Raw genomic sequence first — 26,549 nt, 5'->3', positions numbered from 1 at the left:
GCTTCCACACTCTGTCCCTCCATCTCCATATAAGCTGTTCTGACAGATCTTAAACCATGGAGTCAGCTCGAGCTCTGTTTCTTTGAGAGCTGCAGTTTGGGCACAGGTAACTGAAACCAGATGTGCCGAGCGAGCAAGCACGGGCTGCGGCTTTTCTTGCAGAGCATTTGGTGGCTGGGGGTAGGGAGGGAGATGGCTTTTTAACGAACCCTTTGTGCTTTTGTTAGATGCACACTTTCCACATCTCAGCTGCATTTGCCCTTGTTTTACCCGAACCCTTTTTGGTATGGATTATTGGTGGACAGGGTGGAGTGAGTATCAGATTTCTCCCATACTAATCTGTCTCCTTTGCCTGTTTCCCGAGTGTATACTGCACTTGGCCCTCTGGGGCCCAAGTTGATTTTTCTCACCTGGCAATTACTTGCTTGGTGGCCAGTTAATGGAGACCCCTGAAACCCACTAAGGGATTTGGGGTTTGTGTTGTGATTGAGAAGCCGAGGAGACTTCAGGTATGTGTGTGCTTGTGTGCGTATGTGCACAGTGTGTTTTAGGACTCAGAGTCTCACTGGATGGAGAGAACGAATGGCCTCTTAGGCTTTCTTCCAATTCGATCTGACCATTTTGGTGCTCCAGTGGGTTCCCTGGCATTTAGTACGATCACCCACAGGCTTGTTCCTTAGAGGGGGATGTGATGTCATTGCTTTTTTTTTTTCCTTTTATAATCCCCAGGGACAATATTTTACCAGTCTCTGAAATGTGGGCAGCATGAGGGATATGCAATCTGCTCTCCAGTACAGCCCTGCTGAGCTCAGCCCTGCAATCATGTGGTTCTGAAATACTACCAGCCTGAAACCATAAGAAAGCCTCCGCTTCGCCTGACGTACTCACACTGCTTGACATGAGAAGCTGACATTTTGAAGGCCGTGGAGAAAACAGAATTGCTGACTGCACAAAATGCACATGAGAACTGCATGTGGGCAGGGGCTCTTTCCTTAGCATCGGTGGCGTTCTTCAATGTCCGCTCCATCTCGCAGCACCTGTATCTGTTCCAAATGTTCCCATTGTTGAAGGTCTCTACCTCAGAGATTTGATCCACTTGCTGGTTGGTGACCTACATATCCACTCAGGGAAGAGAAGATGGGTAGAGGGGTCCTCAAGGCAATTAAAGCTGAGACCATGGCTGTTGCCTGAGTGTGAGGAGAGCCCCTCTTCCCTTTATAGAGATAGGAAGTAAGTTCGGATCTATCTGGGTGCACATTCAGAATGCAGACAGAACACGGTCATCATTGCCACTCACCACTGATTATTTTTGTATTTCTGTACTAGCTTACGTTGTCTTAGTGCTTTACACCTTAATGCACCCAGCCCCTTAGCACCAGCCGCTGCTTTGCTTCCAGCCTTGTTTCTGCCCGGCTCTGCCCTGCCTGCTTCCTACCAGTCCTGGGCTCATTGCTGCAGTCACTTGCTGTTAGGCTGCCCTGGGAGTCTGTTGATTAAGTAGGAACTGGTCAAGTACAAGCTGCTTTGAACTGTTATTTGGTTAGTAGAAGCCAGGAACATTCGGGTGCTGAGCCACTTCATGTTTTGCTGCAATCTCCACTAAGGCACTTCCCCTGTGATTCATGGCTCCTTATCTATTTGGTGAGAGCAGAATACTTACACCTGTCCTCGAGTCTTCCCAGTCATATGTGAAAAAAAAAACAAAAAACCCTCATTACTGGTGATTTCAGGTTATAACCCTGAATGTGTACTCTTGACAAGGCTAATGCTACCTGTGTAAAAACCGCGAGCCAGTGGTGCTTCCATGTAATCCCAGTGCTGGGGGTGTCTCCAAAATAAAGTGCAAGTGTTTGGGGAGATACCTAACATCAACTTAACCTCCACGTGTACTTGCGTGCGCGCATGCGTGTGCACACACACGCACAGCAAAACAAATCTAATGCTAATATAAGAAATATGAAAAGGATTTATAGGAAAATAGTACACCAGTGCATATAGCCACATTGAAGACATGAGATGATCATATTTTTAGTCTTATAATAAATTAGTCGAATCTGAGAAATACCCATCAAAACTTTTTATATAACTTTAGAAGTAAGAGGCCGGGGTCGAAGTATGGCTCAGTGGGAAGGCTCACCATTCACACTCGTGAGGTCCTGGGTTTGATCTTAACCACCACAAAGGGAGGGTACTAAATAAGCCTTATCTTTCTAATCCCTATACTATGTGGGCTTTCAGTGTAGACTGATGCGGGTTTTTTGTAGACGTGATTTGTTATCTGTGAGCAGCATTCCTGTAAAAGCTAGGATTTCCAGAGCTAGTGAAAAACTTGGAACTTTGAATAGAATAAAATGCACTCTCTCATTTAGGGTTATCAGATTCATATAAAATTCAGTGTATTTACAGTAGAAGCTCCAGGAATGGGAGCCATGGCTCCTCTGTCCACACTGCCTTGCAGAAGACCTGGACTTAATTCCTAGCATCCATATTAGGAGGCTGACGACTGCATATAACTCCCGACTTCAGGGGGAATCCAATGTTTCCGGCCTCTGGAGGGGTTCCACATGCACACACCACCCCACAGACCCACACACAGACTGCATGCATACAATGAAAAATAATAAGCTAAGTTAAAATGTTTCTTGTTTTTTACTTCATGGACTGGAGAGATGGTTCAGTGGTTAAGAGCACTGGCTGTTCTTCAGAGGACCTGGGATCAGTTCCCAGTACTCTAGTTCTGGGAAATCCAACAGCCTCTTTGGCCTCTGTAGACACCAAGCACAAATATGGTACATATACATCCAGGCAGGCAAACATTCACACACATAAAATAAAAATAAATACTTCAAAATATTTGCTTATTTCACATCCCAACTGTAGTTTTCCCTCTCTCCTCTCTTCCCACGTTCTCCCCTCCCTCTCCCTCCATCCACTTCTCTTTCCTTTCTCTTCAGAAAAAAGATCTGTCTCTATGGATACCACCCAGCCATGACACATCAAGCTGCAGTAAGACTAGGTACCTCCTTTTCTATTGAGGCTAGTCACACCAACCCAGTAGGGGAAGGGCAGGCTGCAGAGTCAGAGACAGCTCCTGTTCCCTCTGTTAGGAGCCCCACAAGAAGTCCAAGTTTCACAACTGTGACACACATATGAAAGGCCACTCCCATACAGGCTTCCCTGGGTGGTGGTTCAGTCCTTGTGAGGCCCTGTGGGCTCAGGTTAGTTGACTCTGTGAGGTTTTCTTGTGTCGTCCTTGACCTCCCTGGCTTCTACAATCCTTATTCCCTCTCTTAGGAGTACCCAAGCTCTACCCAGTGTTTGGCTGTTGGTCTCTGCATCAATTTCCAACAGTTTGCCAGGTGAAGCCTTTCTGATGACAGTTGGGTTAGATGCCAGTCTATGAGAGTAGCAGAGTATCATTAGGAAGCATATCATTGACTTTTTTTCTAGTTGTGTTTGGATGTATCATAGGCTTCTGGCCGATCCAGCCTCTGCTCCAGGGCCCTCCAGGAAATGTCAGGGGTGGGCTTCCTCTCATGGCATGGGTCTCAAGCTGGACCAGTCATTAGTTGTCCACTTCCACAACTATTGTGCCTCCTTTACCACAGCACATCTTAGGCAGGACAAGTTGTAGGTGGAAGGTTTTGTGGCTGTGTTAGTGTCCTACTCTTGTCTGGTTACCTGAAATGGCTGGCTCAGGCTCTGTACACCCCCCCGCCCCCCCATTGCTAGGAGTCTTAACTAGTATCACCCTCAGATTCCTGGTAGTTTCCACCCCCCCCTTCTAGTTGTTTCTCCCAGTACTCTTTCCCTCCATCTTCCCTACACCTGGTACTTCCTGTTCCCATCCCTAACCCCTACCCCTGTCCAGTCCCCTCTCTTTATCCATTGTGATGTCTATTCTGAATAAACTAAATCTTTGTTTGTTTGTTTGTTTAAATTAGGTCCTTAAAAAAAGAGAGAGAACCTTTTAGGAGCTCAGTAGGACTCTAACTCTAGAGTTCATTTGCTCCATCTCCCAAAGCCAGTAGAGCCTCCAGTCATCATGACAACCAAGAGCAATGCCCCCTTCAGCTCCAAAGCCTTGAGAGCAGGCCCATTCTACAAAGAACTGTAGTCTTAATTTTTAAAAAACTTACTTTTAGTAAGGCTTCTTAAATGTCTTAACCTCCTCTAGCCCACCACCCAACAGAGGTAGTAGAAAAGAGGTCATTAGGTTACTGGGAAAGTGGACCTGTTTAGAAATTGTGGCTGTGTTGGTGTCCCAATTCCTTTATTGGAGCAAATCCAATCTGCGTTGTCAGGAACTCAGCAGTTCAGTTCGCAGAAATCAGCAGCGGCAGCAAATACATCACAAATACACCAGCAGCCCAGCTCAGTAGTGTCGGGATAGATAGCAAACATGAATCAGCAGTGGTGGCACAGCCTAGCAGAGACAGCCAGGCCTCAGCTGAATCAGCACGAGTCAGCAGGGGAGACCTGAACCAATAGGGATGCCAGGAGAAGTTCTCTGCTGTGCCTCTCTCAACTAAGTGAAGATCAGCAAAGACGGGAGACCAAAGATGTGTTGCAAAGCTAGCTATGTAAGCCCCTCTCACTGTCCATTGAGTCCTATTTATACTCCATCCAAACATCACGTGTTTTCCATGGGTCTTGTCTCACCATGTGTATTGTCTCAGCATGTGAGTCTGTCTTAGCTAACTTCCAGGTGATTCCGTATCAAGTGACATCACTCTGCCAGTCTCCTGAGTCTGCAGAAGCAGCAAGAAGCCGCTAGAACGCCACCAGAAGTGTTTCGGTGCGTTTCTCTTTATGGAGTCATGACAAACAGAACTGAGCTACACAATGTAAGGCAGACCAATACATGCGAGTCTTTAGTGAAGAACCCTTCATCACGCATCCTTTTACATGCTTGCTTTAGCAGGAAAACACTCCTTCATGGGTCTGTCCCAGCAAAAAACCACCATCTGACACAGCTGACTTTCTAAAGAAACCATAAGTGTTCACATCAAAGAACCACTGTCCTTGACAGAAAGAGAAGGCTCTGAGCTCTCAGCAAATGCCCCATCTGATGGCATTTGTATGTATTTGGTGAATGAATGAATGAAATGAATGAATGAGCAAACCAAATATAAGACTTGAAACAGTGGTGTGGTTGCTTCTTTCTGTAGTCTAGGTACTTAAAACTGAGGGAGGGTAGTGTTGCAGGTTGAGCTCTGCTGAGAGGCTCTCCTGGGCTATAATGTGTTCATTAGGAATGGGTGTCTACAGTGGGAGCAAAGCACCTTCAAGCAGACCAAGAAATGGAAAACACCTCAGCCAACTTGGTAGGAAGCTTGGGAGTGAGCAGCCATGGTCTCTAGCTTTGAGCCAATGTTGCTTGGACATTTTGTGTATGCTTGTCAGCAGCCAGAGTAGGATGTCTTTGCAGGCATGGTGGGAAAGCTGTGATCTCAGGGGAAGTGGCTGTCTGAAGTTGAGGCCTCCCTTTTGGGAGCTGGTGGCTATACTCTGTGCTAACCACGTGGCTGAGCTGGGGCCAAGTCAGTCCTTGATGAAGGTTCTTGGGTGGCTCACCTGATAGAAACAGGCCATCATATCTGTCATATCGCTCGTGCTTCATAGCAGCCTTAGGACATGACTGCAATATTCATTTCCATTTTAGAGATGAGATAACTGGTTTAGGAGAGTTCCTCTGTATCCTGTGTTGTAAGCACCATTATCTCAGCAAGGACAGGAACTCAGGCCTTCTAAATTCCAGGTCCTCTTAGTGATGTCTACGATGTTTACCACCCCCCTTCTTCCCTCCTTCCCTCTTCCCTCCTCAGTCATTCAGCTGGTATGAAGATGGCTGAGCCTCATCTGCACTGGGACAAGCGAGCTGCTGAACACTGTCCCCTCACCTCATCTTGTTGCTTCTAGAGTTAGCCAAGGAACTTATAGGTTGATTAGCACAGTGGAATGGAGGTTTCTTGCTATTATCATTTGATCAGCTTAAGGAATTAATGAAAACAACCCTTGACATATCAGAAAGCAGCTTGCTCTGTGTCAGGTTTCTCCCATGGGTTATTTCTGGCATGGATGAGGGCCTGCGGTTTATGGCCTCTGGCAGAGTGCTCTGAGGCCTTTAGAATTTCACCTGCTAGGGTCCAGCTAGCTAGTGCCCGAGGGTGAGCAGGCTGCTGGCTGCCTCAGGAACCTGACCTGCACATGGACCAGGCAGTGCTTGGCTGTGGACTCTCTGGCATCCTTTATAGGTCACTTTAGTTTGGGCTCTGAGGGGCCCATTGGGAAGACTTTCCAGCCACTTCTAGTCCCTCAGAAGGGACTACAGTTTCTTAATCTAAGTCAAGGCTTTTCCGTTACCGTTTGTTTCAATCATTTTGGCTTTTGATCAGACCTAGTGGGGATTGACTGTTGGGCTATGCCACAGGCCACAGGCGTATGGAGGGCAAGTGTTAGAACCATGATCTTATCAGCTCTGACTAACGAGACTGATGCAAGGTAGCAGAGCTTTTAGTAAAACAGCTGGCTATTTGGGGGCTGGAATTGTCTTACAATAACATTCCACGTGAAGGAGCTGAGTTCAGGGGTGCGGTGGGGTGCAAACAGGCTTCTGCAGCCATACCAATTGGCTCCATAAAAGCTGTTTCCCCAGCCCAAGGGGCTATTGCTCTCAGCATTCTGACATGCTAATATGAGACAATGGACACATTTCTCAGAGCCCCGATGGGCTGAGACACCTTTCTACAGATCCGTAGCCTGTTTGTCCATCCTTTTCTTTGAATTACTTTTTCATTTACTTTGTTTTTTAAAGAGAACTAAGGTTTTCCTGTTCCCTGTGACCACTCTGAGGTCACTCTTGTTGGTCCCCCCAAACCGCCTCCCCCCCATGTTGGCTTCTTTTCTCTTTATTTCAATAAGTCTTTCTATCACAGGCTTCCTTAAGATCTGGAGAAATGCAGGTCTGCTTTATTCTCAGGATTTATGGCCTCTGACCTATCAACTTTCTAGAGGCCTAACTAAGTTCATAGTACAAATCACAGGGGTGGGGGTTATTTTTGAAATTAAAATATAATTACATCACTCCCCTTTCTTCTAGTTCTCGCCATGTTATCCCACACCCCTGTCCACCCTCAAATTCACTGGGCATGGGGAGTTTTCATCAACTTCATGAATACTCAAATGCAGAATCTAAGCTAATATGTCAAGTCTTTCACAACTCAAGATGTAGTTACTCCTAACCCAGGAGTCGTTTATATTAAGCGTGGGAGAGAGTTACCTTCTCCTTGGGACTTACAAATAACAGGAGTTTTCTAGTGTGGGTGCTACCTGGTAGCTCACCTTCATCTTGCCAGGGGTGTCACCTCCCTTCCCGATGGCATGGTCAGCCCTATGGTGCCAGATGGCTAAGCCTGTTCAGTGTCTCAATTTTCTTTCCCCCAGAACTCCTTTCTGGCTTGTTTAGCAAGTTGGGGAATCCACCAGGGGCAGGGATGGCCTTGACATGTGTGTGGCAGAATGTAAAGGTCTGTCATCCCCACTCTGGATGCTCTCCTCAGCAGTTAGCCAGCTGTTTGTTGCTTCTTAGTGGTCTAGATGGATGCCTCTCAGGTGCGCTATAGCCTCCTGTTCTGCCTCACCTCACTGACCCTTTCCAAACACACTCTTATTTAACACCCATGGCCTTGATCAGTGCTGGTCTTGTTTAGTAATATGTCCAAGAGGAAGACCTTGGGGCTCATTCTCCATCCTCTGCCTCCTTAGACAACGTGAGCAGTCATGTCTTGTCGTTGGCCTCCCACACCATTCACTGCTTTTACAAACCATTTTCTCTTTTTAAAATTATGTAGTTTGAGCCTTGCTGGGGCTTCCAAGAGGCTGCACTCTGGCCTGTGCTGCATCCTCATCCTTGGCGCTTAGCCTCGCCACGGCTCTATTCCTAGTCCTAGTACTTCTCCATTGGCGTGGTAGTGCCGTCTTCACACTCCTGGGACATGTGGGAATGCGGATCATTCTGGTTATCAGAGTGATTAGCAGCTGCTGCCAGCAATTAAGGGGTGGAGCCAGATGGCAAATGTCATGTGTGGGGCAGTCTTTTGCATATGGAAGTGTTCTACCAGCAGGTCCTGTTGATCAACAGGATCGTGCTGTGTCATTGCCTTTGTGCCTGTCCTGCCTTTGCCCAAGATGTCCTATCTTTACCTTCTCTGAAAAACTCTTACATATTTAAGTTGTAGCTTAAAAAACTGCCACATATCTCTGAAGCCTCTTATCACCCCCCAAGCCCCCATTTTTCATGCCAAAGCCAACGTTATATGAATGTGACTTGAGTGTGTGTTTCCTGCAGAAGGGATGGCCTTGTTCAGCTTTGCGTTCCTGCAAGAAGCCCGGACCTGTAGGCAGTTGTAAGGTAAATAGGATGGAATGGCTCTAATCACGGAAAGGACTGATCCTTCAGCTGTGTGGTTCTTAGATTCGTTTACTTGTCAGGTTTGAATTGCCTTCCCCTTCCTCCCTTCTCCTTCCTATTTCTCTACCTCTTCTTTCTCAATTGCAGCCTTTCTAATTTTGGCATGTGCTTCCTCATTACTACAGATTGGCTATCTTCCATAACTACAGTCATCTGCAGTTCCTTGAGGCATTTAAGAATTAAAATAGATCTTGGCCATCTTTGCTACGAGGTGTGATTGCAGTAGTTACAGATCCTGTTTCCAAGGCAACAGCTTTCTGCTTAGGAGTAGCATGCTTTTTGTACCGACTCTCCATTAAGAGAGAGGAGTTTTACGGCTTACATCTCCATATTCAAACTTTGTCTGCTCTATTGCTTATAAAAGGCCAGTTTACATGGGACTAGGGCAGGGATAAAACATCTCTATACTTGCAGTTTAAGAGCCTTGCTAAGCATGTTAAGCATACAGAGGCTGTGGACACACAGTAAGTACATATATGTGTTCATGAACATACCATGTAAATAGAACCCTAGATACAAAAATGACAGAGCACCAGCAGTTGAAAGCTCAATGGTTATTAGTGTCAATACTGGATGTTTCCCAACTTGTATTTCTTATTTTATCTAAGATTCATTTTTTATGTTTCTTTGTGTGTATGTTTGTGTATGTGCGTGTCCCTGAGTATACGTATGTCACTGTGTGTGCAAGAGTCTTGTAAGAGTTACAAGAGGACATATGATCCCCTGGAACTTGACTTATAGTTGGTTGTGAGCCACCCTGTGGATGCTGGGAACTGAATGAACCCAGGTTCTCTGCCAGAGCTGTGAGTTATGAGTAGATTCAGTGAAGGAGATGATTTCTAAGGCTCCTGAAAACTGGCTCTGTGGCTATCATGCGCCCTCAGAAGGAGCTAGGGGAAGCTCCACTTCTCTTGGCTGTTTCCCTTTCCTTTAAAAAGGAAGTAGGAGGCATGGTTTGATTCTGCAGGTAGGGAGAAAGTAGACGGGAGAGGTGTGGTGACTAGCCTTTCTGCATACAGAGGGTTAGTGATACCCTTTTTGTCTGTTTGTTTTGTACTGCTGGGGACTGAACCTCTGAACCCAGGGACCTTTCCTATGCCAGGCAAACTCTTCTACCCCTGAGTCATACACTCAGCATCAAGTGATTCTCCTAACTGCCCCACAGGAAGATTCCTCTCTTCCAACCATGTTCAAAAGCCCGGGACTGTCATTCAGTTTGTGTAGGGGGTGGGGAGAAAGCCCAAGTTTTAAAATACAAAGTGATTAAAAACTGCAGCGCTTTAAAGTTTGTTTAATCAGTCCTTATCCTTGGCTTCCTTAGTCAGGTAGAGTTGAGCTTGGCTTGTATGTCAGTGGCTTAACTGGCTCTTTTAAAGATGAGATTTCAACTGTAATTTTCCATTCTCCCCTGCCCTCTGGCATCTTTGTAGAATGCTCTTAGCTGTTATTTGAGGCCTTCCAAGAATTATCAAAATGAAACGGCTCCTTCAGCTTTTATGCCAGTGTTGAGCCAGAAGGACTGAGGAGGATGGCGCTTTGTGGGGGATTGCCCTTCACGGGTACCCGTGTCTCCCTGCACTTACGCTTGAGCACAGCATGCACGAACGGTGCCAGCGGTGGCCAGAAGAGGACATTGACTCCACTGGAATGAAACTACAGATGGTTGAGAGCTGCCGTGTAGGTGCTGAGAATTAAATCTAAGTCCTCTTAACCACTGTGCTGTTTCTACGTGAGGTGCCATGGTGGAGAATTCTTTAGATGGCCACCTCAGGTTGGTCCCCTTTGTACTCAGCTGCAAAGCCCTTATAAGCTTCCTCTACCCGCCTAGCAGTTGTTTCTTCTGCTTAGAGAGCTATCGTTTGGTTTGCTCCTAAAGATCATTTCTATATAGGGATAGGTCGTGTGCTCTAAGTTCAGTATACAATAAAATACTTTACTATTGGATTTAATTTGTGAAAATGGAGGTGATTCAAATTGACTTCTGTTGTTATCTGCTCATAGCCAAAGGTTTGAAATAACAGCTTTCTTTTGGTCTGTGTTGTTAATCCACAGAAAGGCATACTCTCCCAAGTATTAAAGGGAAGTGACAGCCAGCCATTGACTTGTGTGTGTGTGGCAACATTTATTATGCTACATTCATAAATGGTCTGTATTACAATATTCTTTACATATGAGAAATCCTACACTTAGGACTTAAGAATCACAAAGCAAACACTCAATCACCTTTATTATACAAGGCAGAGGCAGCTTAAAGAAATAAATGAAAAAGGCAACCTGAGCTTTCAGTTTTAAAACGCTTTCACTAATGACGCTTGCTTGCGTTTCTGTGGGTGTGATAGGAGGAAACCGCCTGACTCGTGGAGCGTGTTAACGAGGCGGTTTGCTCTTGTTTGGATTTGGGCTGGTGTGTGCTGAATTCCGTGGGTGGCTCACTGGGCCTTCTCAGTGTGCCTAAGATATTTTGGCTGCTGACTCTTGTCATTTTTGTCGGGGAGCCAGCTGTCCTTTTATTCTGTAAGTGGTGATGATGGCTACTGCAGAATGGCTTTGGTGGCTTTTAAAGCAAATTGTGATTTTCTTTTTTCTTTTTCCTTGAGACAAGGACCCATGTGTTCTAAGCTGGCCTAGAACTTACTGTGTAGCTAAGGCTGACTCTGAATTTCGGATCCTCCTGCCTCTATTCTGGGCCCATGCCCTCAAGCCCTGTTTATTTGATGCTGGAGATCCAAGGCCTCCTGTGTACGAGGCAGCACTTTACCCTGAGCTAAATCCTCATCCCAAATAGTGAAGGCACTGAGGAGCCTATACAACCTGACCTGATAACTTTGACCTAGGTGTATGGCCCAAGTGTACAGAGTCCTGGCTTTTGATTCTTCTTGAGCTAGAAGAATGGCATCTCATTAGACTCAGCTCTTGGGAAGAGGTTAGGATGATTCTCCCATTTGTTTCTATTCTGTTTTGGTTTATTTGAATCAAGGTCTTGGTGGGTAGCCCAGGCTGGCCTAGAGCTAATTCCCTGGCTTGAGTCCTCTGAGTGCTGGAGTTTCGGCAAGTACCACCACACTGAGGTAAGGGTCTAACTTTACAAACGATGGGGAAGACTCTGGTGCCTGGACTTGTGTTGCCTTAATGACTGCACAGAGGTGTGATGTGTGCATGCTGAGAGGAGACCCGGCTGGGTGACTGACATAGGAGATGAGAGACTGCTTTCTCCTTCTGGGAAGGTGCCCTGCCTGAAGGATTGCTCTACATGTGATTTGGTATATATGTAAAAACTGCAACTAGAATCTCAGAAACATGGCTCATAATAGCAAACTGACACCAAATCCCCATGGCTGCTCATATCAGGAAGTTTACAGTGCGTCCTAGGAAATGGCTGCTAGTGGGGCACAGTGGTGAGCTCACATAATTTGACATGTGCCAGGTAGAGTATGGAGGATCAAGCACTCAGGATTGTCCTTAGCTATGAAGTGAGTTCAGGTCAGTCTGGGTTATATAAGACCTTATCTGAGTCTCTTCCCCCCAAAATGGCTAGTCAAACAAAAAATAATGGCTGGATTCAGAGTGTCTCGAGAGATGTACGTTAGGCTATGCAGTTGTTGGGCACTAACAAGGCAGAAGGCTTATTTAACTTTGATATGTAGTGGTCTGAGCATAAACGAGCCAAGGCTGGAAGAATGATTCCACAGAGCTTCTCCCTTCTGCGCATGGTGGGGGCAAGCCTGTGTGTGCGTGCATGTGTTTGTGTGTGTGTGTGTGTGTAAATGTGTGTTTTAGTGTAGCTTCCACTTTTTTTTTTTTTTTTTTTTGCAAAGATGGTTGCTCGAATTTCTGCTCTAAAATCTTGAGCAAAGATAGCAGGAAGAGGGCATCCTCTCTTCCTTTTAAGAGCATTTTGTGGTCAAGGGCCCATTGGTCAGAACCAGTCACATGCTGACTTATCTGCAAGGGTGGTTGAGAAATAAATCTTCACTTAGATAGGCCTGTGCCTGCCTGAGTGTTTATTAGTGTGGAGGGAATGGAGAATGTATGTTTAGGAGACACCCAGGGCCTCTGCTGGGGAGGAATGCTGACGCTTGCCCCTTACGGCTGTGGTTTTCAGACATGCTTGAAATTGACACATGTCTCTTGGGAGGCATGATGATTATTCAGTGATTGCCCCAGCATGTCACGCAGCGCTCTCTTTCTGCTGAACGTTAGTGCTCAGACATCTATGTTAGGAAAGTAACTGTGGAATGTAGTGTCATCCTTAAGTTAAAAGCACGGTGCTTTCTTTAAGCATTCTTTTGTGGGAAGGTTGGATTTATTTTAGCAAGTAGAAGTTTGAATAGAGAATTTCCATGTGCACAAACCCACATGTGTCAAAACTAGAAAAGGCTTTGCAAAGGCTGACCTCCAGGGATGAAGTAAAAATATTTCATTCTGGATGGGAATTTGATTCTGGCATTTGCCAGTGGTCAGTAGTTAGAGCTGATTTTATGGCGCTGATTCTAGGAATGGGGCCAAAACATTAAAAACTCACTTGTAGACCCTACCCCCATCACTGACCATATTAATACACTTTATAGTATGGCTCTGAGCTCTGTAATGATTCTGTTAAAATAGAGCAATATTTCTTGTTTTTCTACAAGGAGATAGGGCCAGAACGCTCTGCCTTTATTCTCTCTGGCTACTTCCTGTCTGGATTTTGTTTATTGCTCTCTGCCCAGACTGCTCTGTCAGAGGGAACTATTACATGACCAAGAAGGTTTGTTTGTATAAAAGTGCTTGAATATTTTGTTTTAGATGACAGGGTGATCTGTCCCTGATACTCGGATTCTCATTGTAAAGCCTAGCACGTATCATATTTGATAGAATTTAAGTTGAGAGTTCTAGTTATGTGTGTGCATTTTACATATCTGTTTTCCCAGTTTTTTCATATCCCATCACACATGGAAAATATGATGTTGATATTTGAGTCTTTTTGGGTTCTAGTCTTCTCTTAGGGGAAGACTTGGTCTTGTAGTTTTTTTGTGGGTATCTCAGAATAATCCAGCAGGCTACCCTGTCTCCTGTTGGCTTCATAGTATATATTGTGGCTCAAAACATCTTTGTTTTGTTCTGGTTAGCCACAAAATGTCTTATATTCTCTGGGGTCCCCGTTGCAATTCCACATTAAATAGGAGATCAGTAGTAAATAGCTACAACAAAAGATATAGAGAGCCCACAGTCATCAAAGCTTCATCAATGGCACTGAGGGGGCAGGTGAAAGTTTTCTTTAGAAGAGATTGTTTCTCTTCTGGTATTTTTATTTTGAGTTGGCAAGAAAGTGTTTGGTAAATTTCCCTTTGCAGGATTGTTTGGTTCAGGTCTCTGTCATCTGTCATAATTGTCTGAGGGGGAGCCCATTGAAATGCAGGATTTTGCTCAGACCACATAGAGTGACCTGTTTTCTTTATTAGGAGACACTCGTTTTAATAAGTTACTCTCTGCTTATGGATCAAGGGTGGTTGGTTATCTGCATTGGAGACACTTCAGGAGTTTTAGAGAGAGCCCAAGGAAGGCAGCCTCACTTGGTGGGTGGGGAGTCTCAGTGTCAGGGACCTGGTCCATTGGGCCCACAGTGATCTGCAGAGCATCTTGCCTGTTGAATTAAAGACCATGAATTGCAAGACAGTTTAAAACAAACAAACAAACAGATTTGAAAAAGATTTGGAGGTAATGTGTAAACTTTCTCAAGTCCTCTCAGTGGGGTTAGATCAGCTTATACACAGATGGGAATTAGTTGATATGCAGTGGTCAGACAACCTTGGTAAAGCCAGGCAAGTGGAACTGAGACCCTCGCAATTGAAGGACCACTGCTTCAGAACTGGATCTTAGCCTCCCAGATTCCTTCACTGCCTGTGTTTGTTTTGCTTTGTAGATTGGCTTTAAGGAGAGGGCTGCCTCTTCTGGCCTGTTGTGTTCTCTGCTAGCCCTGGAAGGGGGAATGGTAGAGCATGGGGAGGGGTGAGGAAGAGGGGGATGTGGGGGGTGATGAAGAAGAGGATATGGGGAGGAGTGGGAAGGGAGGATGAGAGGGAGAAGTAAGGAAGAGTTGGAGAAGCTCCATCCAAGCTTATAATGGAGCCTGTGATGCTAGAGTCCCAGGTCTATACTTCTTCAACAATGGACATTATTGGCTCTATCAGAGTGTGGGATTCAAGGCTGCTTTGCCCAGTTTAAGAGCCTAGAAGGAAACTTTTGGGACTGTCTTCAGGTTTTGAAAGGAGGTTGAAACCTCAATCATGGAAACTGATTTCTCTGTACTAGTGTGTTGGAAGTTGCTCCTCAGAGATCTGGAGCATCGAGGGGAAATCTTAAAGCAACAGCTACATTCCTAGCCCACTAAGAGGGCTGAGGAAACAAAATGATATGTTTTAAAACACCATTTAAAAGAGCATGGAGCAATCACTAATCATTAAGGACCTTAATGCCAATCAAAGCTACAGAATGAGATATGCCTCATATCCATTACGATGGCTGTCCAACCAATTAACTGAAGAAAAGCCTAGATAAACAGGAAATGATGCTGAGGAGAACTTGGAGAAGTGGGAAACCTTGAGAATTGCTGGGAGGAATTTAAAATGCTGTGGACTGTACAATGGGACAATAGTATGGATCTTCCTTAAAACAATTAAGCAGAATTGTTTCCAGCCAGCAATCCCATTTATAGGTGGTGCACCAACAGATGATCATAACAGATTATTTACAATGTCCCCAAACTGGAAGCAACTCACATTCTAGTGACAGATCAGGGGGTCAATAAAATGTATTTTAACTGTACACACAGGGTATTATTACTTAGCCTTTGAATGAGGGATTAAGCTGTAGGTCAGTGGGGAAGTACTTGTTCTAGCCAGGGTCTTGGGTTCAATATTCTGTGCTGGAAACCAATCAATCAATCAATCAATCAATCCCAACCACCCACAGTCAAGTCAAGAAAGGAAGAGTTGGTGTACATTCCAAAGCTGTGAAAGTAGCTGATGATCATGAACATGAAGCAGTACCTGGATATGCCAGCCCAATTCTAAGACCATTCTACGTACACAGGCTTGGGTTTAAAACACGGTCCTCAACCTGAGCCCATCCTGGGACCTGCATGGTTGTGTGACATGGCCATTGTACTCATGAGTTCACAGCAACTGTGGGTACCTGCATAAGACCTGCATAAGATGGGCCCTGTCAACATTCTATCAGGGATGGAATGGGCACTTTGAAGGCCCCACCCCCTCCTTTAGGAGCAATTAGCAATAAGATTACTGAGTGAGCAGTCATTTTCTTTAGCAGTGTAGCCACCAAAAAATTCCCTATGTTCCTGTCAATATCCCATGGCCGTTGCTCATGGAAGCTATCTTAGACTCAGTGGGTGTGGTGGCTTGAATATGCTTGGCCCAGGGAAAGGCACTATTAGGAGGCATGGCCTTGATGGAGTAGGTGTGGCCTTGTTGTTTTTGTTTGTTTGGTTGGTTTTGGGTTTTTCGAGACAGGGTTTCTCTGTGTAGCCCTGGCTGTCCTGGAACTCACTCTGTAGACCAGGCTGGCCTCGAACTCAGGAATCCGCCTGCCTCTGCCTCTCTAGTGCTGGGATTAAGGCGTGCACCACCACACCCGGCAGGTGTGGCCTTGTTGGAGAAAGTGTGTTGCTGTGGGTGTGGGCTTTAAGACCCTCCTCCTAGCTGCCTGGAAGCCAGTCTTCTAGCTGTCTTTAGATGAAGACATAGAATTTTCAACTCCTCCTGCACCATGCCTGCTTGAATGGTGCCACACTCCTGCCTTAATGATACTGGACTGAACCTCTGAAACTGTAAGCCAGCCCCAATTAAGTGTTGTTATAAGAGTTGCCTAGGTCATGGTGTCTGTTCAGAGCAGCAAAACCCTAACTAAGACAGTGGGTCACAACAAAGCAAACAGAAAAGACATGAAAGTGAAAGGGGGGATTGCTGGAAAGAAGGGTTTAGTGAGCATGTGAAAAGAGTGAGAAGAAGTAACAATGTGGGGTGAAAACAACCAAATTCAGTATTTACATGTATGAAACTGTCAAAGAATAAGACAAAAGCAATGAAGAACCTGGATGAAGCTTGACAAAATGTTTCAGGGAACATTATGTTCAGTGGACATGAACTAACTAGATGACATGTACTGAGGTATCTAGGGTGGTCAGTTCATGGAAGTGGGAGGTATAAGAGTGACGACCAGGGTCTAGGGGAGAGGCATAGGATCTGTTGTTTGGAAAACATTTCAGGTGAACAGGTTCTAGAGGCGGAGAATTGTGGTGACTGCCTAAGAGAGTGCAGGGACTTCATGCCCCTGACTGGCACTTATGGCTAATTATAATTAGCCCATAGAGTTTGTTATGTACATTTTCCTATAACATAAAGGAATTATGTTAAAGTAATGAAGAATTCTAAGGTGTGAAGAAAAATAAGTAGAGCCAAAAGAAGTTGTGATTCTTCCCTCCCCAATTCTTTTAGTTTTGTTATTATTATTATTTTTTTTTACTTTGTACACTTTTAATGTTTTTTAAAGAATATCTCTTAACAACAACTGGCTCTGGACTTGGTGGTGTATATGCCTGTAATCCAAGCACTTGAAGCAGAGGTAGAGCTGTGATATCTGTTCTCAAAATAAAACCCCAAAGCAAAAACCCCTCAAAGACTTTTGTCAAATTATATTGAAGTCAGAAATATCCAGTTCTGCCAGGGAAGTCTTCATTGGTATCTGTGTTTGGCTGGATGATTTCCTGGGTAAAATGACATAAAATGTACTTGGTCTCCTGCCCTGGGGAATTCTGGAAAGTGATAGCTGCCACCATGCAGGTCCTAGGATGGGCTCAGGTTGAGGACCTGTGTTTTAAACCCAAGCCTGTGTACGTAGAATGGTCTTAGAATTGGGCTGTCATGTCCAGGTACTGCTTCATTTTCATGATCATCAGCTACTTTCACAGCTTTGGAATGTACACCAACTCTTCCTTTTCCTGAACCTTGGAGGTATCTGAGGCCTGAAGATAGTTTTTCTTCTTTCTTTGTTGACTTTGTCTTTAAGCTTTGATCCCGTGAGGTGGCTGAAGCCCCTGAGAGGTCAGTTTGTTATTAATTGATGGTACCGTGACATTTAGGACTAGGGTCATGTGGCTAGCTCAAAGTTCACAGGAAGTAATTGGCCCACACTCTCAGCAGCTTGGCTTGTTTATAGGCTACAGCCTTGGGTCACTTCTTCTCCTGTGTCATTTCTAAAACAGCAAGGCCTTTGCTTTAAAGCTGTTTCAGCTGGGGTTAGAGTATTGGCTGTACATGATGCCTTAAACAGTGGCTCCTGAAGATGTTTGAGCACAGCATTCTGTTTCCTGTTCATCCTGTCTTGTTTGGTTTCTTTCTGGTACAGTATGCCCTGGAGGCAGTGCTACAGGGTGCCCTGAAGGAAGTGTTACAGTGTGCCCTGGAGGCAGTGCTACAGTACAGTGTACTTTGGAGGCAGTGTTACAGTGTGCCTTGGAGGCTTTGCTACAGTGTGCCCTGGAGACAGTGCTACAGTATGCCCTGGAGGCAGTGCTACAGTGTGCCCTGGAGGCTTTGCTACAGTGTGCCCTGGAGGCAGTGTTACAGTGTGCCCTGGAGGCTTTGCTACAGTATAGTGTGTCTTGGTTTTGTTGTTTTCAGGTAGGGAGGGTATGCTTGGATATCTGATATTTGACTGGGGTGAGCTCATATGTGTCTCCTGTGAAGCTGTTAGTGAACAGGAATCACATATTAGAACCTTTAGATTGAAAGGCCTTTAAAGGTACAGATTGGATAACTGGAGTCTTCTAGGGAGACACCTGACAGCTAGGATTTTAGTCCTCCCTGTCTTGGGGTTCAGAATTCTAGATGTAGAGCAGCCTGATCTTCTATGTGCTATCTTCCATGTGCTATTTTGCTGCTGTTTCTCACTTTCCCTGTTGAATTCAGTTTTTCTGCTCATCTAGAGAATTCCAAGAAAGTGCTGTCTATTGCATAGAGTTCTACTTGAAAATGACATCACATATTAAATATGGTCCCCCAAAGAATGTATCAATTAAAAATATTTTAAGACTCCTTTCTGAATAGTTTTGTAGTTTTCAACCAGGTAGGTCAAGAGTCCTTACTCTTAAGCAGTGTACATAGGCAGAGGGATACACTATTGCTTTATCTTGTGCAAAGTCCTTAAGCAAGAGCAAGGTCTTGCTGTTTGCATTATGTGACGACAGGCAGGGGCATGGTCAACTGAGCCAGCATTCCAGGTCTCCCCTCCTGGTTCACTTGTTTTGGACAATATGTAGTTGTTCATGGGACACTCTGGCTGGGGACCATAGGCCACTTCCTTTCACACCATCAAGAGAGTGGCGGCAGTGAAGTGTCAGTCAGTAGCAGAGTGGCAAAAAGGAACATCACAGCGCTATCCAAGGCAGGCCTGTAGTTTTCCTTTGGACTCATAACTTGTAATTTTCAGATTCTCAGTTCCAAACTGTCAGTTAAAAGGCATTGTTTGGTCTGCTTTCTTCTTGCTAGGTAAGCAGAATTCCTAGTTTACATTTAAGCAAGAGCTTGCGTGGTTGTTAATTGAGTTTGGTATCTTTCTCTACCTCAGAATTGTTGAGGCAAAACATAATTGAGCACAAGATTCGTATCATGTGACTTAGGCCTAGACAGCCATGTTTTGTCTATGATTTTTGTATCTATGTTTCTCAAATGAGGGCCTTGTGACATGCTGAGGCGAGCACCTCAGGCGGCCGATCCTCCTCGGGGATCTCGGTCCCAGAGGATGGTCCGTGGTTTAGACGTCTGCAGGGAGATAGGACACAAATTCCCTTCCATTTCTTGCCTTGGATTTTTGTCTGCACTGTCTTAATTGCTTCCATTTCTGAAGACCACCCTTTTTGGATTTTATAGAAAGTCAGGGCTGTGTTTTTGGACCTCAGTAGTGGAATACCTGCCAAGGAGAGAGAAACTCTTGCTCTGTTCATCTCTCTCTCATATTCACAATATTAGGACCCTGCTTGGCTTCCCTAAAGTGGCTGTTTCCCTGGTTTAGACAGCTCTGGCCCAGGGCCTTTGGGCAGCACACTGGATGACTGGTTCTCAGGGATGGCTTTTGGATGTGTTTCACAGATGGCACCTTGAGCATTTTGAATAACATAGATGACAGATATGCACCTCATTGGATATCTAGTATAAATGTTCTCTAGGAATATCAGTTTTAATTACCTGGGATATTTTTATTAGCATAGACTAATGACACATAATGTGTGATTTCATTATGATACTTACATACATGTGCATAATGAATTTTAATCATATTCCTCCCCATTCTTTACCCTCTCTTGTCGTCCCTCCAACTCTTGATAATCTTCTTCTTCCCAGCTGGTCTTCCTCCTACTGCCATATCTTCTTTGTTTCTTTCTAACAACTCAAGGAGTTTCCATAGGGCTGTTTGAAGGAGCCTGGGTGGGAGTTCATAGGAGCATGGATAGTGCCAGTGGCTGCATCACTGGAGCAAATGTCTCTCCTGGCCCATCCGCTCTCCTCTGTGTATAAGAACTCAGGGAGAGGTGAGGCCTTATGAGTCCCTTCCCCCTCCCCAACTCCCATGACAGGGTGGCAGGCCCAATCTTATAGAGGTCTTGTACAAGTAATTAATCTTCTGTGCGTTCAGAAGTTCAGCAAATATATCATGCCAGGGAGTGAGGCTTCTATAGCACTCCCCCTCCTTTCTGCCCCCACCTTCCTCTCTGGCGTTTCTATTTTTTCCGCCTTTCTTCAATGATGGAATATCAGCTTTAGACATAGTTTTAAAAGAAATGTAGTTTTTGATATTAACCCAAATATACATGTTTCTTTTCTAACCATATTGAGGGACTAGGCTAGAATATCTGCAAACATTCTAAAGATAACCACGAGGGGACACGTGGACCACCATGCTCCGCTGATATTAGGAGTCTTTTGTGGGACAGCCTAAGAAATACCGAAGAGTCTGTCCAGTCACAGGATCCAGCTACAAGTCTGACCTGAGACCCTGCAATAAGATACTGAATACCTCTGCTTGTTTCAGTTCATGGGGCCTGAAGATTTGCTTCCTGTGTAGTGCAGAATTGGGTAAAGAATACTCCCACTGGGGTGGCTGAGCTAAGAAATATTAATGTCAACTCTCAAGGGCCCTGGGTAGATCATAAATGTTATTTCTAGAATGATGAGGAATAATAAGACCTTTCTGTGCTGGAGATGACAGTGTGCCTCTGGACAATTTTCTTCTATCTTGTTGCAGGCAGGCTCACAGAGCGTCTCTACCTGCTCCTAGCCCACCTCATACAGCATGGTTTTCGTTTTCCGAGGGCAGCAGAATGTAAGCTAACCCGAGCGCCTCATCCACATATGGCTAGGGCCCCTGCTGGAATACTTTTTGGGATGAAACATCTACATGGACAGACCTGGAGAGTTAGTACAGAATCAACTTAATAGAACATCTGTATTAGTATCCTTCCCGTTTTCAGTTTTTTTCTTTGTATAATTCAGAATACAGAAGTTGACGTTATTGGAGACATTATTGAACTACCATTTTATTGACATATATGGGATGAGTAGGTAATATATAATAATTGCATAATGCACATATCAGCATTACTGAATACATTGACTATTGTGTTTATTAACAACTTAGACTAAGTTAGGAATACTGTATAACTGACAGGAAGGAATGCTTAAGGCAACTGATAGATACATTGGAAGTACCACCAGATTGTGATTCTCATTTATTTTCCCCTAAAGCATGGGTAGCTTCCACAACACACTACATCTTGAAAAATACAAATTATTAATGGATGTCCCACCTTCGCCCTGGGAGATTTTGGTTATTTTTGACTGGTTTTTTAAAAAAATAAACCAGCCACTGGGCATGGTGGCACTCTGTTCTCAGAGCAGAGGCAGGTGGATCTCTTGAGTTTGAGGCCAACCTAGTCTACATTAGTTCCAGGGCATTCAGGACCAAATAGACCCTGTCCCAGAAAGCAAAACACACAGTATGCCCCCAAACAACAACAAAACACACACCCAGTGAAAAAAGCACAACCAAAAATTTATACTAGAGCAAAGAGTTCTTGATTTCTTACCTTCAGGGAATATCCTGGAGATAAATTACAATTAGGTTGTAGATCCTGAAACCACGTGGTAAAAGTCCCAAGTCCAGCAGGGCGGCTTGGGACTTCATGTGCTACGTAGGAGTTAGATTTGCTTCGGCTCTGCTGCGGGGTAGGTAAAGGGTTAGTTAAGAGTAAATTGTCTTTTGGGAGCTCTTTCTCAAACACTGCAAAAATACTTAGCGGCGTGTAAGAACATAAATATTAGCTTATGGTTCTTAAGGCTTAAAGTGGGAACGGTTGAGGAAAAAATATTTGAAAACTTGGGGAATATTTTTGAAAGTGTGGATTTGTAGGCTGCAACTAAAGATTTTGGTTGGATCTGGGGCAGTAGGATAGGAATCTGTATTTTAAAAACACTCTCAGGGATTCTGGTTTGAGAATAAATATTTAGGTTACAGCAATATAATAAAAATAGACACAGTGGAGGAGTCTAAACAGTGCAGGCGATGGTGTGTGCAGGCTCTGGTGTGTGCAGGCTATGATGTGTGCTTTATTTCTCCTCTTTTTTTTTTTTTAATTTGTATTTTGAGTTTTTTTTTTTTTAAATTTGAGCAACAAACAAACAAAAAAAACAAAATAGGAAGATATCGTTGTTTGCTTCTGATTTTCATACTTACCTAGCAATTTCAGGATAAAAGCACAAGCCTGACCATGGCAATTATCCCAGAATAGTCCCCCAAGTGTAGAGTGACCGTGAAAGCAAAGGCAAGTGTGGAGATGCAAATACACAGCACTGGAAATATCCTTGTTCATAATTCTACACTAAGACTGAAATTCCTGCCTCAGTTGTTGAAATTTAGGAGGTTGGAGGAAACAGCTGGGCTTTGGGCCTATCCCAGTGTATGGGTCTATCTCAGTGCTTGTCAGCACCAACTGTTCATTCAGTTTCAAGCAGTTTGCAGAAATGAAATTATGCCAGCATTGTTTTGAAATCTCTGAATCACAACAGGACTAAGACTCGGGAAGAATTCTGGGCAAAGAATACTCAGACTTTCACTGGAGAAAACCCTCAGCAACATGCACAGAGAAAAATCCCACCACACTGCAAAGAAGTTAAAAGAACAAAATTACGGTCATTGAGTACATGCAAATACGGATAAAAGGAAGCTGGGGTGACGTCAGAAAGCGGGGAGCCTCTTACATTTCTGGCAGCTGAGTTAATTAGCTTCATTCTGTTGGAGAGCAAATTGGCTTTGGATAAAGGAAGTCATCCAAATGCAGCCCCCTTGACCTCGCAATTCCTTTCTTTCGAACTTATTCTAAAGAAAACCTCAACAAGAAAGCTAGAAGAGTGAAGATAATGTTGTATTTTTATTTCTCATGCTAAACATTTTAAAGAATCCAGCTGACCAACACTGGGTAAATAAAATATATAAAATATTTTTCAGCCATTTACAAGGACATTCAAGAATGAGAGGGGGGAGGGAGTGAGGGGAGAGAGTGAGGAGAGAGAGAGAGAGAGAGAGAGAGAGAGAGAGAGAGAGAGAGAGAGAGAGAGAGAGAGAGAGAAGGCTTGAAAGAGAGAGTGAGTGTGTGTGAAGGCTTGGGAGAAAGCACCATCCAAGTGTAAAGCCTATAGTCAGGTATGGAGGGTGTGTAGCTCAGTGTAGGAACAGGTGCTTAGCATACAATAGGTTCAGCCCCTAGTATCAAGCCACCAAACTACCCCGAAGCAAACATCTTTATCATGATTTAGCCGTGTGTATGCACATGTAGGACTGGGGTGCAGCTCATTGCAGGCTCCCTTGCCTAGCATGAATGAGACCCTGGCTTTGTGCCTCCCCGTTCTACAAGAGTGAAAAAAAAATTAGATTCTTAGCAATATTTTGTGGATTTAAAAATATTTCAAATTTGATGTTGGAGACACAGTCAGAGGTTCAGAGCACTTGATGTCGTTGCAGAGGGCCTAGGTTCAGTCCCCAGCACCCACACGTCACTTTACAAATATCTGTAACTCCCAATTCCAGGGAGATCCAATACTGTCCTGTGGCCTATGTGGGCAGCATATACATACATTGTGTACAGACATACATGTGGGCAAAGTGCATATTCACATAAGATAAAAATTAAAAAAAGAGGAAAACCTTTCAAAAATACTTCAACAATAAGTACTAGGAGATATTTTTAAAGGCCCACCATAAAGTCCGCTGTGTCTGTAGTCACACTGCTCAAATTTAACTTTTGCTGGCTCCCGGTCTTTTAATTCTCTTTATATATCTTCCTTGGTACAGACCTCGGGAAAGCTCTATGACCACTCCATGCCTCAGTTTTCTCATCTGAGAAATAGATATGATAATGGTCCCAAGCTAGTGATAGTTAAATGGGATAATACATATTTGATATATAAGAATACACTTTATTATATACTCTGTTCAACAGTACACGCTAGTGTTCATACCACTTGGGAGGGGGCGTGATCTGGATTGCTGTTCCTTCCTTTCTTGCTAACAGAACTCAGACTCCTGCAGACATCTAGTTGTAATGTGTCTAGCCCCAGGGAATGAACAAGGTTTCTTTGCTAATTGTGACCATCCTATTCTCATTTATTTCCAATTGCTTTGAAATGAGCATGAGATTCTGTTCTGGTCCATGAAACTTAATGGAAAGTCAGCTGAGGTCTTCTGGGAAAGATATTTATCCTGTATACCAAGAGAGAAGTAGAGGGAGTTAGGTCGCCCTTGTATCTCTGTACTCAGCTCGTCTACATCGGACCTTTTTGCGTGATGGTGTGTTCTTCTAACAGCCATCTTTGAGTCACAAGGGGATGGTTGTCACCAACCATGACTATAAAGCCGGAAGGTGGGTGAGCCTGGACCTCCGATGGACATCACAGAGCCTGGGTTGTCTGGCCTCTCAAGAGAGAACTGTCCAAGTTGCTTAGGTAAATTTTAGTTGACTATTCTGTTATTGTAGCAACAATACCTTACCCCAGGGATGTTTGATTGACATGGTCTACTGTAGTACTTTAATAATTATTTTATGTGTATGGATGCTTTGCCTGCATGTATGTTTGTGCACCATGTATGTACCCGGTACCTGAAGAAGCCAGAAGAGATCATTGCATTCCCTGGAACTAGAGTTATGGATGGCTGTGGGTTGCCATGCGGGTGCTGGGAACCAAACCCAGGTCCGCCGGAAGAGCAGCCAGTGCCTTAACTGCTGAGACATCTTTCCAGGACCTAATGGAATAGTTTTAATCAATTTAATTAATTAACGCAACACTCTAAAAACTATGCCATCAGAAAAAGTTAGTTCAGAATAGATTCATATTTCTGGAATGTCTTTTTATTTAAATATAAACTTCTCATCATATAATACTTTAAAATTTAGCCTTAATGAGTAACGGGTCGTGTAATTTATACCTAGACATTCTTTGAAACTACATCGTAATAAAACTAAAGTATGGAGGAGCTTGTGTGCTTTAATTATCAGCAGAAAAAATATTCTCAAAATAAATGTTGTAACAGTGTAAGGCATTTTGGTGAGAACGAATGTAAACCTTAGCTCTGTAATTGATGGCCCAGCTGCAGCTGTGGTAAGAGAATGCCTTAAATATTTTGACTATGTGTTTAAAAATAAACCTTAGTGCAGCTGATGAAGAGATTGTGTGTTTCAGTGGCTGAGTTTGCTGAAATTACATATCTAAGGTAAGTAGGAAGTGAAGTTTTTTTCTTTGCTCTGTTGTAGAAAACACTGGATTCCCAGTGGCATGTTTGAATGCTGCTGGCCACTGCTGCTGGCCACTGGCTTCTGCATCATGCCGAGTGGACAGAATTGCAAAGGTCCAGTTCTTCCACAGACAGAATCCTGCCTTATTCAGGAAGCTTAAGTGACTTGATAAAAATTCCCTGTCAACTGCATTTCTAGCAGTATTTTGGTAACCAAAGTGATCTGTATATCATTTCTTGTGTGTGTGTGTTTGTATATCTCCAAATTATCATGTTAACATATTAAAATTGTTACATTATTATATGTTTAGTAGAGTTAACTCTCCACACGGGATAAAAATAGTCTTCCCAAAAAGCAAAACTCGTATTCAACCCCAGTGCCTCCACCAACTCTCACACACAGAGTTGAGTATCTGTGGATATCACATGGCACCCCGTTTTAAGTTTCTTTCTATTCTGTCCAGAGAATCTTCTTCCTCTGCAATAAGGGTATTGTTTAGTTTTTGTCAAGTTGACTCAAAGTAGGGTCACCTAGGATGGGAGAACATCAATTGAGGAATTACCCCCATCAGATTGGCCTGTGGGCATGACTGCGGGGGCTTTTTCTTAATTCATAATTGATATGGGAGGGCCTATTGTACTGTGGGAAGAGCCATGAGCAAGTTACCAGCCCACTCTGTGTATAAGTTTGTGTTTCTGGAAAATGGGATCCTGAGCAGCAGTGGGCACTCAGAATTTAAGCCCCAGTTGGAGGGTTGTCTGACAGGTTGAGCTGAGAAACGCAGCGTCATTCGTGGCAGGATGCAGGCATTCATGTGATTACAGGTGGCTCTCAATCTTTCCTTCCACGTTCTTCAAAGGCTGGATCATATCAGGGCTCACGTGACTGTGTTCTGCTCATCACTAGGCAGTGCAACCTTAGTTGTTGGGCTTTGAGGGAGAAACCAAGATGCTTTTCCCTCCCTGCCTTCTCTCTCTGCTTCTCATCTATACATCTTACTTCAATCGGGTGAAATCTTGTCTGTGAACCCTTTAGCTTTTATCTGCTTTGAAAAACAAACTTTTCATAGATTTTTTTTTTTTTCTGAAAGAAAGCCTCCTGTGTATCCCTCCAGGATTGGCCACCCACAGTCTGCCACACATACATGTGCCTTTGCTGGGAAGAGACTATAACGGATCAACCTGGGTCAGATGATGAATGAGATGGTTAACATGACTGTTCTGGAGGAAGGGTGGGCTC

General features: G+C 44.1%; 1 protein-coding gene across 3 annotated transcripts in view; it reads left to right on the top strand.

The window, feature by feature from the left end:
- The window catches only part of Ankrd44 (ankyrin repeat domain 44), a 301,804-nt gene that overhangs the window by 22,244 nt on the left and 253,011 nt on the right, over nucleotides 1-26,549 (top strand). The window contains exon 1 of one of the 3 annotated variants that reach the window (XM_029478052.2): nucleotides 21,133-21,750. The exons of the other annotated variants lie outside the window; for them this stretch is intronic. The gene's annotated coding sequence lies outside the window, so the exon portion shown is untranslated. Of the gene's footprint in view, nucleotides 1-21,132; nucleotides 21,751-26,549 lie in introns of those variants that run through there. 3 annotated transcript variants of the gene reach the window in all.

The sequence above is a fragment of the Mus caroli genome, unplaced genomic scaffold (assembly GCF_978045245.1).
Source record: "Mus caroli unplaced genomic scaffold, Mus_caroli_1 scaffold_1, whole genome shotgun sequence".
In the NCBI taxonomy this organism is placed as follows: domain Eukaryota; kingdom Metazoa; phylum Chordata; class Mammalia; order Rodentia; family Muridae; genus Mus; species Mus caroli.
The sequence above is the reverse complement of the archived record's forward strand: the minus strand, read 5'-3'. Positions and strand labels throughout refer to the sequence as shown.